Raw genomic sequence first — 12368 nt, 5'->3', positions numbered from 1 at the left:
CAGGATTTGGCTCAGGTTACACACTTCTGGAGAAAGCCTTGTGGCCTGATACTGTGTCCTCCTTAGTACATGATATTGGGAAGTTCACCCAGCTGTTTGTCTCATTACTGGTGGTGATAAGTTTGGCCCCTTGGCTAAGACAACATCTGCCAGATTTGCCTTAATTAAAGCTATTATTTTCTCCTTTGTAATGATTAAGTATTTTACAGAGAGGTATGTTGAGACAGTGTCAGTACCTGATTCTCATTTTATTTTCACTCATTAAGTTCAGCATGCACGGACAATGCTTGGCTGAATGGATTACTATCACACTGTTTGCTGAATGGTGATTTTCTAATTCCATCTACATTAGTCCTTTCTCACACTGCTATAAAGAAATACCTGAAGCCAGGCATGGTGGCTCATGCCTGTAATCCCAGCACTTTGGGAGGCCAAGGCAGGTGGATCGCTTGAGGTCAGAAGTTTGAGAGCAGCCTGGCCAACATGGTGAAACTCGGTCTCTACTAAAAATAAAAAATTAGGCTTGGTGATACATGCCTGTAATCCCAGCTACCTGGGAGGCTGAGGCAGGAGAATAGTTTGAACCCAGGAGGCGGATGTTGCAGTGAGCTAAGATTGCACCACTGCACTCCAGCCTAGGTAACAGAGTGAGACTCTGTCTCAAAAAGCACACATATGAGAAGAAATACCTGAGACTGTGTGATTTATAGGGAAAAGAGGTTTAATTGGCTCACAGTTCTGCAGGCTGTATAGGAAGCACAGTGGCTTCTGCTTCTGGGAAGACCTCAGGAAGTTTGCAATCATGGTGGAAGGCAAAGGAGGAGTGAAGTATCTTACATGGTGGGAACAGGAGCAAGAGAGAGAGCAGGGGGAGGTGTCACATGCTTTTAAATGACCAGATCTCATGAGAACTCACTCACAATCATGAGCACAGTACTAAGAGGATAGTGATAAACCATTCATGAGATATCTGCCCCCATGATGCAGTCACCTCCCACCAGGCCCACCTCCAACATTAGAGATTACAACTGGACATGAGATTTGGTGGGGAACACAGATCCAAATCATATCACCATCATCATCATTCTCCCTTATTTATGGTCTTCTATAAGGAAGAGCTTTCTCTTCTCCTTGTTGACTTGGTCATTTATTTATTGATATCGGTAGGAATGCAAGGACTCTGTATTAGTCCATTCTCATGCTGCTGTGAAGAAATATCTGAGGCTGAGTAATTTATAAAGAAAAGAGGTTTCACTGACTCACAGTTCCACAGGTCTTGGGAGGCCTCAGGAAACTTAGTCATGGCGGAAGGCACCTCTTCACAGAGCGACAGGAGAGAGAATGAATGCTGAGCAAAGGGGGAAGCCCCATATGAAACCATCAGATCTTGTGAGAACTCACTCTATCATGAGCATGGGGGAACTGCTCCCACCATCTAATCACCTCCCATGAGGTCCCTTCCCCAACATGTGGGGATTCAGATTACAGTTCAAATGAGATTTGGGTGGGGACACAGAGCCAGGCTATATCAGACTCCTAGTTGATTAAATATGTTACGATTTGTTACTACCAATATTTATTTTGATGCTTGATTGTTTTTGGCCAATGGGAACCCCTTCAAGGTGGCTTCCATGTCCTCTTGACATTTTTTCCATTATCCTTCGAGCACTTCCCTTTCTGGCATAACAAGAAACCTCAGCTTCATTTTGTACTTTCTGTACATTGGCCCTGGAAAAAGCCATTTCTCCCAGGATCCTTGGCTCTTTTTACCGGAAGAATTATATTTAGAAAGCAAGATCTGGTACTATGTGTTCATTGTTACTGGGTGCCATGGCTCCTGGGCCTTCTCAGAGGAGATGGCGTAAGTGTGCATATGCTGTGAGATCTATATTTAGTTTTATATCTGTCTCTCTCTATATCTCCATAGATTCCAGTCCAATAAATACCACAGGGTTTGTGCCAGCTCTTTGTATATTTTTAACTCTTTTCATCAACAGTAAGAACACCAACTACCATTACCATTAGTATATTTCCTTATCGCACAATTTCCCTGTATGTAACCCATCTCCTCACCTCGCCAACAATTGCATTGGCCACTACTCTGCCTAGCCGTCTCCTCTTGGCCCGAATGCACTGGCCATCCCTGAGCAAGGTTCGTACTCCGTGTATCTCACTTTGTGCTGTTGCTAGCTCCTTGCTCACTGCGACACACTACCACTGCACCTGCACACACAGACGCACACAGACACTACCTAGAAAGGACTTCAGGGGCTGGAAAACACTTCTGAAGCCACTCTTGACCTGAGGCTGAAATTTCAGAAGCCCTTCCTCATATTAGTGCTAGGGGCGAGGTATCATCATTCCCATTTTAAAGAGGAGGAAACTACGACTCAGAAAAGTCAAGGGACTTGCTGAGGGTCATACAGCATAGGTGCGGGGAGCCAGACTAGGCCGAGTCTGGGCCTGGTGATGCCTCCTCAAACCAGTGTCAACTTTTGAGCCCATCAGTCAGTCCTCGACAGAACTTGATAGAACACAGACTGCCCGCCCACCCCCAGGGCTTCTGAGGTAGTAGGCCCAGGGTAGGGCCCGAGTTTCTGCATTTCCAACAATTTTCAGGTGATGCTTGCCTGAGGCCCACACTCTGAGAATCCTGGACTAAGATAAAACTAGAGGATACCCAGATCTGTGCCTTGGGGGAGAAGGATAGAGGAGCCTTGGAAAGAAGGAAGCATCTGCCTGGAGAGTGACTTATTCGGGTGCGTGTCTCCAGTGCCATCTCTGTCAGGAAGCCCACTCGATTGTTTTATTCTTGTGTCATTGTGACTCTTGCATTGATTCTCTCCAATGCCATGGATCCCAGTAATTACATGGCCTATATTGTGAAATTCTTTTGTTTTTGTTTTGTTTTGTTTTGGAGATGGAGTCTCGCTCTGTCGCCAAGCGAGAGTGCAGTGGTGCGACCTTGGCTCACTGCTACCTCCACCTCCTGGGTTCAAGTGATTCTCTTGCCTCAGCCTCCTGAGCAGCTGGGGCTACAGGTGTGCACCACCACGCCCGGCTAATTTTTGTATTTTTAGTAGAGATGGGGTTTCAGCATGTTGGCCAGGATGGTCTTGATCTCTTGACCTCGTGATCCACCCAAAGTGCTGGGATTACAGGCATAAGTCACCATGCCCGGCCTATATTGTGAACTTCTTGAAGGATTGGGACTGGAGGATTCACTATGCCTGGGGCTCTCTCTGCCTCTTCTCTTTCTCTGAAACCCCGAGGGGCCAAGTGCTTTCTACAACCTAAGGCATTTGGGATTCCCACATGAGCCGTTTCCTTGTTCTTAGCACCTTCACGCCTGTTCTTCCCTCAGTCCAGAAGGCCCCCTCATTCCAGTACCTCTCTCAACCGCTTTCTCACAATTCCTGGGTGCCTTTCTAGATCCCTCGCGATCTGCACTGGGGCCCGCCCATCTCCTTTGTGGTTAGCTGCACCCCAGCAGGGCACCACCACACGAGTTTTGAGCATCTCTCGGCTTGTTCATGCCTGGTGTCGTCAGATTTACCCAGGACACACAGTCGTGGTTGAATTTCAAACAATAATTGTAGTGCATGCATGTCCCACATGGCACTTGGTGTGTGTGTATACTGGAAAAATCATCTGGTGTTTATGCAGAGTGCAAAGGTAACTGGCATCTGTGTTTTCATTTCTTAAACGTGGCAGCCCTCTTCGGGCCTCTTGGTGTCCTCTGAGGACAAGGACTCCTGCTGTCCCCACCGCTGGTCACTGCTGTCACTCTAAGGCTCATGTGCCCTCAGTGCTCCCTGGTGCTGGGAATTTCATACTCACTGTTTCCCTATTTTTTTTTTTTTTCTTTTTTTTTTCGAGATGGAGTTTAGCTCTGTCGCCCAGGCTGGAGTACAGTGGCTCTATCTCAGCTCACTTCAACCTCTGCCTCCGGGGTTCAAGCAATTTTCCTGCCTCAGCCTCCCAAGTAGCTGGGACTACAGGCATGTGCTATCACATCTGGCTAACTTTTTTGTATTTTTAGTAGAGACAGGGTTTCACCTGTTGGCCAGGCCGGTCTTGAACTCCTGACATCAAATGCTCCACCAACCTCGGTCTCCCAAAGTGCTGGGATTACAGGCCTGGGCCACCGTGCCCAGTCTCACTTTCCTTTATCCCACAGCAGCCCTGTGGATCCCGGCTGTTATACCCTTAGCCCCCCCACATTCCAGGGGAGGAAACTGAGGCACGGGCTAGGCTTTGGTCAAATATGTTGAAGAAATGCATGTCTGCATAAGCCCTCTAACAGGGAAGATGAACGGAATCCCAGGGCTGGACGGGAGGGCGCCACAGCAGGGCTGGGCTGAGAGAGGCTGTTCGCCCAGAGGTGCTGCTGGCTCCCTTGCTCTGGAGTGAGCTCACAGGTCACTTTTCCTGCCAACTCACCTTTCAGCAGGGGCCATATGTGCACTTTGTGGTCCCCTCCGGAGCCTCTGGTAGGTGAAACATCAGTTCTGAGCTGCGCTTGTCTGGTGCAGCTTCTCTCAGAAGCGTTTCTCTTCTAGGTCGTTTCCTTGGGGCTAGGAGGGCTCCGCTCACCATCACCCGTGTGGGTCTATCTGCAGCAGGCACATAACATCTTGGGGGTTCCAAAGGAGGCACAGACACAGAAGATGGATGTGAAGTAGGCAGGACCATGACGTCCATAGAGACAGGAAGCAGATGAGTCGTCCCAGGGGCTGGAAAGGGTGTGGGGAGCGCCTGCTTCCTGGGCACAGGATTTCCTCTCAGGTGCGGGGTGCGGGGGGCTGAAAGTGTTTGGGGATGAGTTTCACGTGGTGCTTGCACAACATTGCGAAGGTACTAGATGCACTGAACTGTATGCTCTAAAACAGTTAACTTTTTGTTATGTGGATTTAATCTTATAAAAAGCTTTAAAAAAGAGAAACACAAAAGAGAAGGGGCTGGGCATGGTGGCTCACGCCTGTAATCCCAGCACTTTCAGAGGCTGAGGTGGGCGGATTACCTGAGGTCAGGAGTTTGAGACCAGCCTGGCCAACATGTTCAAACCCCGTCTCTACCAAAAATACAAAAATTAGCCAGGCATGGTGGCGGGCACCTGTAATCCCAGCTACTTGGGTGGCTGAGGCAGGAGAATGGCTTAAGCCCTGGGGGGCAGAGGTTGCAGTGAGCCAAGATCGCACTGCTGCGCTCCAGCCTGGGTGACAGAGTGAGACTCAGTCTCAGACAAAAAAAAAAAAAAAAGGTTTGGTTCTGCCCAAATCAGGTGTGATGGAGAGGGAGAATTAGGGACACTCTCTGACCTTTACCAGGATGCGCCACTCTCATTACAAAAGGAACACTTGCGATTCACAGTGGACTGATGTCTACAAAGTTACAAGAAGCTACAGCCTCGGATCCTTCAGCCCCACAGTCCTGGGGCAGCTACCGCCATCTCTCCCATCTGTGAATGCACATACGTGCTGTTATGGTCAAGGCGCGTCCTCCCAAACACATGAAGCCCTAACCCCCGGTACCTGTGAATGCAGCCTTATTTGGAAATAGGGTCTTTGTCCATGCAGTCAAATTAAAATGAGGTCACACTAGAGTTGTGTGGGTCCTAACCTAATGACTGGGGTCTTTATAAGAAGAGCAGACAGAGACGCTTGGGAATACAGCCATGTGCTGGCAGAGGCAGAGACTGCTGTGACACATGCACATGCCAAGAAAACGGAAGACTGTCAGCCACTGCCAGAAACTGGGAGAGGAAGGAAAAATCTTGCCTGCAGGGTTCAGAGGGAACATGGCCCTGCCAGCATCTTGATTTCAGAGTTTTAGCTTCCGGAACTGAGAGAATAAATTTCGGTTGTTTTAAGCCACCCAGTTTGTGTTGGTTCTTTGTTACAGCCCTGGAAACCAAGCAGCCATGGGAAACTCACACAAAGTTGAATTGAAACTGTTTCCAGTTTCTCCCTTTCCCTCCCCTCCCCTCCCCTACCTTTCCCTCCCCTCCCCTACCTTTCCCTCCCCTCCCCTTCCTTTCATCTTTCCTTCCTTCCTCTTTTTTTTTTGTAAACAAAACTAGGATTATATTATGACCATTGTTCTGCAAAAGGTATTTTTTTTTTTTTGATGACATCAGTGACATCTCCTTAGGTCAAATCATAGAACACCTCTTTTCTCCTTAATGTTATACTATTTAGTTTTGTATTTTGTGTTGGAGAATTCCAATCATATGCAGAAATAGACGGAATAATGGAATGAGCCCACATGACTCTCTTACCCAGTGCCAATGAGGGGAGCCAATCTTGACTCCTTTCTACCCCAGATTGTTTTGACACAAATCTCAGGCTTCGTAACATTTCATCTATAAATATTTCTGCATATATATGGCTAAAGATAAGAACTCTTTAAAATATCACAATTACCATTATCATATCATAAAATATTAACAATTAGAGAAAATCAAATATTGGCCAATATTGAGGTTCCCTTGGTGGGCTCCTAAACACGGCTTCACGCTGGTTTATTCAAATCGAGACTCAAGTGAGGTCCCAGCCTGTGCTTGGCTGGGGTCTCTGATGTTTCTCTGCGTCTGCAGGTTTCATCCTTGTGTTTTTCGTTTTGTTTTGTTTTGTTTTGAGAAGGAATTTTGCTCTTGTTGCCCAGGCTGGAGTGCAGAGGCGTGATCTCAGCTCACTGCAACCTCCACCTCCTGAGTTCAAGCGATTCTCCCACCTCAGCCTCCTGAGTAGCTGGGATTACAGGTGCCCGCCACCACACCCAGCTAATTCTTGTATTTTTAGTAGAGACAGGCTTTCGCCATGTTGGCCAGGCTGGTCTCAAACTGCTGACCTCAGGTGATCTGCCCACCTTGGCCTCCCAAAGTGCTGGGATTGCGGTCATGAGCCTGTGCGCCCTTGTGTTTTTGTTGTAGGTTATATGCTGGGGAGGCTGGGCTGTGTGTCCTGCAGTTCCCACGGTCCAGTGATCGTGTTCCCGTGGTGTCATTACATGTGTCTATTATCTCCAGTATTTCCTGTAATCTGGTGGGTGGGCCTTGACTAGAGGCTTGGTACAACTCGGAGGATGTTTTTGGCTGCCTGACAGCGTAGGTGCATTACAGTTGATCAACCTTCCCCACAATTTACCCTGAGTTTTTGAGCGCATCAGCTTCAAGGTGGGCCATTCTGGGTCATGGTAATGTGCTGATTAGCAGTTGGCATGCGCCCACTTGGAGAGAAACCGTCAGTGTGTGTTGGGGTTGGCTACAGGGATAGGGATATACCAGAGTCTGCAGTTTCTGGAAACAGAGTGGGCGATCCTGTTTCCAACAAAGGATACATTAAGTGCCATTTAGATTGTGGAGCTGTGTGATTGGAATCACCCCGGGACAGATTAGGCCCCCTGGCCCCTGTGCATTCTTAATGAGATGAGAGGGGGTGCCTAGGTGAGCATCCCAGGTATAAGTCCCCCAAATGCAGGGCAAGGAGTGGCAGCATCCATGAGCTCAGTCACCAACCCAGGGACTGTGTTTCCTGAGAGTCACGAGACTGGAGTGAGGCAGAGCAGGCCCTGGCTCACAGTGTATTGGGTCCAGGGCTATGTCCTGGTGGCCTTGAAACACAACAGTGACCTGCAGACCTGGCTGAAGTGGGTTGAGAAGTGGATGGGAAATGAAAAGGTAGAGACAGCAAGTGTAGACACTGCTTCTAAAAGCTCAATGTTGGCAAATGAGGAAGGAGCAGGTGTATTTCCAATGCAAGGCCCAGAAAAGAGGTTATGTTTAGAGTGGAAACCCACCCTGAGATGTTTATGCGAGGAGCTAGTGAGAGGGGAATGAGGATAGAGGATGGGAGGCCAGTGAATGGGAGGCTATGGGTGTGGGGGGAGTGGGGGTGGAGGGGGCTGTGACTGACACAGGTGGGACCCAGGAGAGAGTCAGGAGGACAGTTTCTAGGTGGTGGAGGGAGTTCTGCCTGCAGCTTGTAAATGGCTTAAAAAAAAAAAAAAAAAAAAGACTGGGCGTGGTGGCTCACGCCTGTAATCCCAGCACTGTAGGGGACCAAGGCAGGTGGATCACTTGAGTCCAGGGGTTCAAGACCAGCCTGGGCAACAAGGTCAAATTCTTGTCTCAATTAAAAATACCAAAAAAAAAAAAAAAAACAGGCCTGGTGTGATGGCACACACCTGTAGTACTAGCTTCTTAGGAGGCTGAGAGGGGAGAATCAAATTGCTTCAGCCTGGGAGGCAGAGGCTGTGGTGAGCCGAGATCACGCCACTGCACTCCAGCCTGAGCAACAGAGCAAGACTCTGCCTCAAAAACAAAAAACAAAATTCTTATTTTATTGAGGTGAAATTCACATAACAAAATCAACCACCTCACAGTAAACATTGTAATGGGATCTCGTACACTCACAATGTCATGTGGCCGCTACTTCTATTCAGTTCTGAAAGATTTGAAAGAAACCCTGTACCCATTAGCAGTTTCTCCCCATTCCCCCTTCCCCTTCCCCAGGTCCCAATCTGCTTTCTGCTCCTATAAATTTGCCTGTTCCGGGCATTTCCTATGAGTGGAATCACATACCGTGTGGCCTTTTTTGTCTGGCTTCTTGCGCTTAGCGTGATGTCTTCCAGGTTCATCTGTGTTGTAGCAAGTGTGTTTCCCAGGGCTGTGGTCACCAAGTACCAAAAATGTGGTGGCTTAAATGTAAATGTATAGTCTCTTTTTTTTTTTTTTTTTTTTTTGAGACGGAGTCTCGCTCTGTCGCTCAGGTCAGAGGGCAGTGGCGCGATCTCGGCTCACTGCAAGCTCCGCCTTCTGGGTTCACACCATTCTCCTGCCTCAGACTCCCGATATATTGTCTCACAGTTCTAGAAACTAGAAGTCAAAACTCAAGGAGTCAGGAGGGCTGTGCTCTCTCTGGAGGTTCCAGGGCAAAATCCGTTCCACGCTTGTCTTTGAGCTTCCGGCATGGCCAGCAATCTTCAGCGTTCGTTGACCACTGGACACATCACTTCAGCCTCTGCCTCCATCATCACAGGACAGTCTCCTGCGTCTCCACATGGACTTCCCTGTGTGCATGTTTATCTCTGCAAATCTCTCCTTTTTGCAAGAACATCGCTCATATTTGACCCCATCTGACGTCGATCACTTCTGTAAAGACCCCATCTAGATAAAGTCACATTCTGGTGTGCCAGGTGTTAGGCTTTCAAATAACAGTTTTGCAGAGGCCACAGTTTAACAACATCCACGTGCATCAGTATTGCATTCCTATTCAAGGCTGAGTCGATGCTCCGCTGTCTGGATGGATCACATTTTGCTTCTCCATAATCCATGGATGGGCATTGGGCAGTGTCTGACTTTTGGGTGTCATGAACCATGCTGCTGTGAGCAGAGTCCCTGTTTCCAGTACCCTTGGTTACAGAGCTGGGAGTGTGTAGGTGGCTTTTACTCACAGAGGGAAGTCGGAGGCTGCATCCTTTCCTCTTTGGGCTCTGGACTCTGCCCCTGCAGTCACAAAACACAGGGGAGTCAGGGAAGTCTCTGCAGCCAACCCCTCCCTCCCCTCCAGTGTTACTGTAGTACGGCACCCTGTCACCCCATGACCTCCTCAGTCCATCTGGCTCATTCTCTAGGAACATGTGGGTGCCCTCCCTCCCCTCCAGTGTTACTGTAGTACAGCACCCTGTCACCCCATGACCTCCTCAGTCCATCTGGCTCATTCTCCAGGAACATGTGGGTGGACAGCCCTGAGCCTTCAGGTGTCCAGAGCACCTGAGAAATGTTGGGGGCACCTGCTAGTCCCGTCCTCAAAGGCAGGGGAATGGGTTCCTTTGATCCTTTTCTTCTGGATTTCTCCTTCCTTCCTTCCTTTACTTTCTTTCGACAGAGTCTTACTCTGTTGCCCAGGCTGGAGTGCAGTGGCGTGATCTTGGCTTATTGCAACCTCCACCTTCCATGTTCAAGCAATTCTCCCTGACTCAACCTCCCGAGTAGCTGAGATTACAGGCACCTGCCACCAAGCCTGGCTAATTTTTCTATGTTTACAAAATACCATGTTGCCATTTTGGCCAGGCTGGTCTTGAACTCCTGACCTTAGGTGATCCGCCTGCCTCCGCCTCCCAAAGTGCTGGGATCACAGGTATGAGCCACCGTGTCTGGCCCTTTTCTTCTCGATTTTTATTGTGGTAAAATATACATAACATAAAATTCACCATTTTAACCATTTTTAAGGGTATTGTTCCCTGGCATTAAGTATATTCCCATTGTTATGCAACCATCGCCAACATTTGCCTCCAAAGCTCTTTCATCTTTCCCAAAGAGACTCTGTAGCCATTAAACACTAACTCCCCAGCACCTGGTAACCTCTGTGCTCCTTTCTGTCTGTGTGTTTGACTATTTTAGGTACCTCTTGTAACTGGAATCCTATAGGATTTGTCCTTTCGGGTCTGGCTTATTTCACCAAGGCATAATGTCTTCAAGGTTCATCCATGTTGTAGCATGTGTGGGTTCTGGGTAGTCACATTGAAGGTAGTTGGACTCTTATCCTGAGAGCACTGGAATCTCTGCAAGTGTTTTCAAGCACGGGGCGTGTGTGTGTGTGTGTGTGTGTGTGTGTGTGTGTGTGTGTGTGATGGGATTTACGTGTTTTGAGCCAGGCGCGGTGGCTCACACCTGTAATCTCAGCACTTTCGGAGGCTGAAGCGGGCAGATCACCTGAGGTCAGAAGTTTGAGACCAGCCTGGCCAACATGGTGAAACCCCGTCTCTACTAAAAATACAAAAACAAATTAGCGGGGCGTGGCGGTGCGTGCCTGTAGTCCCAGCTGCTGGGGAGGCTGAGGCAGGAGACTTGCTTGAACCTGGGAGGGGGAGGTTGTGGTGAGCCGAGATCATACCACTGCACTCCAGCCTGGGTGACAGAGCAAGACTCCATCTCAAAAAAAAAAGGAAAAGGAAAAGTGAATTCGGTGTAGTGAGTCAGAAATGGCAAGGCTAAGGGCAGCTGAGGTCGTGCGGGGGATGGGGGGAGTGCCAAGCCCCCAGCCTGCCTCCACCTGTGGTGTGAGCAAGAATCAAGCACTTTATTTGGTACAACGGAACCAGATCTTGAGAATGAGGGGAAAAGTCTTATTGTGCAATCCACATTTTTCTTTGAAATAACTCTACAAAGAATGCAATGTTGACTTAAGGAAGACTCCCAATGGATGGCTAAGCCTGCTTAAAGATCTGTGTAACCGCTGCTGTGCTTCTGGGCACTGGGCATGAGTAAGAAGCAGCCCCGGGAAAATGAGATGGCTAGCACAGCTTTTCTAAGCAAACAGGCGTGTGGGAGGAAATGATTTGGGTTTGGGGAGGGCGGCTGGCAAGAAGGAAGAGAGGACTCTGAAATCTCTCTTACAGCTAAAGGAGGAAGTTACTCAATACCTCTCCTGCTTCCTCCTTCCCAGTTTCCAGTAACCTGGTGGAAAAGGAAAAGATTCTTATCACGTCCTAGGTATCGGGACACTAGGAATGGTTTTGCAAAAATGCCTCACACTTTCCTGTTTTTGAGGTCTCCTTTGTATTAGCAAAACCTCCCAAAACCTCCAGGTGTCTCATGTGGCATCTTTCCAGGCCCGTGGGTCTCAACACAGAGTGCTGGAACTTCCAGAACTTGGTTGTGTTTCTCCTCCACTTTTCTTGAGTTATTTAAAATGTCCCATAGAACCAGGCTGTGATACCATCTATCGTCATCAGGAGGCACTCTCTGCAATATGGTGCATACTTGATGGAGAATCCTGGAAGTCTGAGGTTCAGGATTCTAAATATGTATTTTGTTGCCCTACTCTGTCCGCTTACAAGTTTCAATTCTGTTAATAAGTTTGCTCAGCCTGGGCAACATAGGGAGACCCTGTCTCTACAAAATATTTAAAAATTAGCCAGGCATCACAGCATGCACCTGTGGCCCCAGCTATTCAGGAGGCTAAAGCAAGAGGATCACCTGAGACTGGGAGGTTGAGGCTGCGGAGAGCTATGATTGCACCACTGCACTCCAGCCTGGGTGACCAAAAAAAAAAAAAATTGCTTAAAAATAGATGCATCAGTATTAGCCAACAACTAACAACTGGAACCCAGATGTTCATCAGGAGAACAAATACATTGTGATCTACTCATACAGTGGAATACTAAGCTGCTGTGAAATACTCATACAGTGGAATAGTAAGCTGCTGTGAAAATTAGCATACTATTGCTACATGCAACATCTTATATAAATCTCACTAACAACGCTGAGTGAAAGCAATCAGACAGGAGAGCATGTATGAGTGTATACTGTATGTCACCATTTCCATAAAGTTCAAACCCCGGCAAACCGAATCTATGAGGAT

The 12368-nt window shown here is 48.1% G+C and overlaps 1 protein-coding gene across 1 annotated transcript in view; it reads left to right on the top strand.

Annotated features, from left to right (window-relative positions):
* The window catches only part of ATP2C2 (ATPase secretory pathway Ca2+ transporting 2), a 94478-nt gene that overhangs the window by 15888 nt on the left and 66222 nt on the right, over window positions 1–12368 (top strand).

The sequence above is a fragment of the Rhinopithecus roxellana genome, chromosome 20 (genome assembly GCF_007565055.1).
Source record: "Rhinopithecus roxellana isolate Shanxi Qingling chromosome 20, ASM756505v1, whole genome shotgun sequence".
NCBI classification, from domain to species: domain Eukaryota; kingdom Metazoa; phylum Chordata; class Mammalia; order Primates; family Cercopithecidae; genus Rhinopithecus; species Rhinopithecus roxellana.
This window is presented reverse-complemented; position numbering and strand designations above follow the sequence as displayed.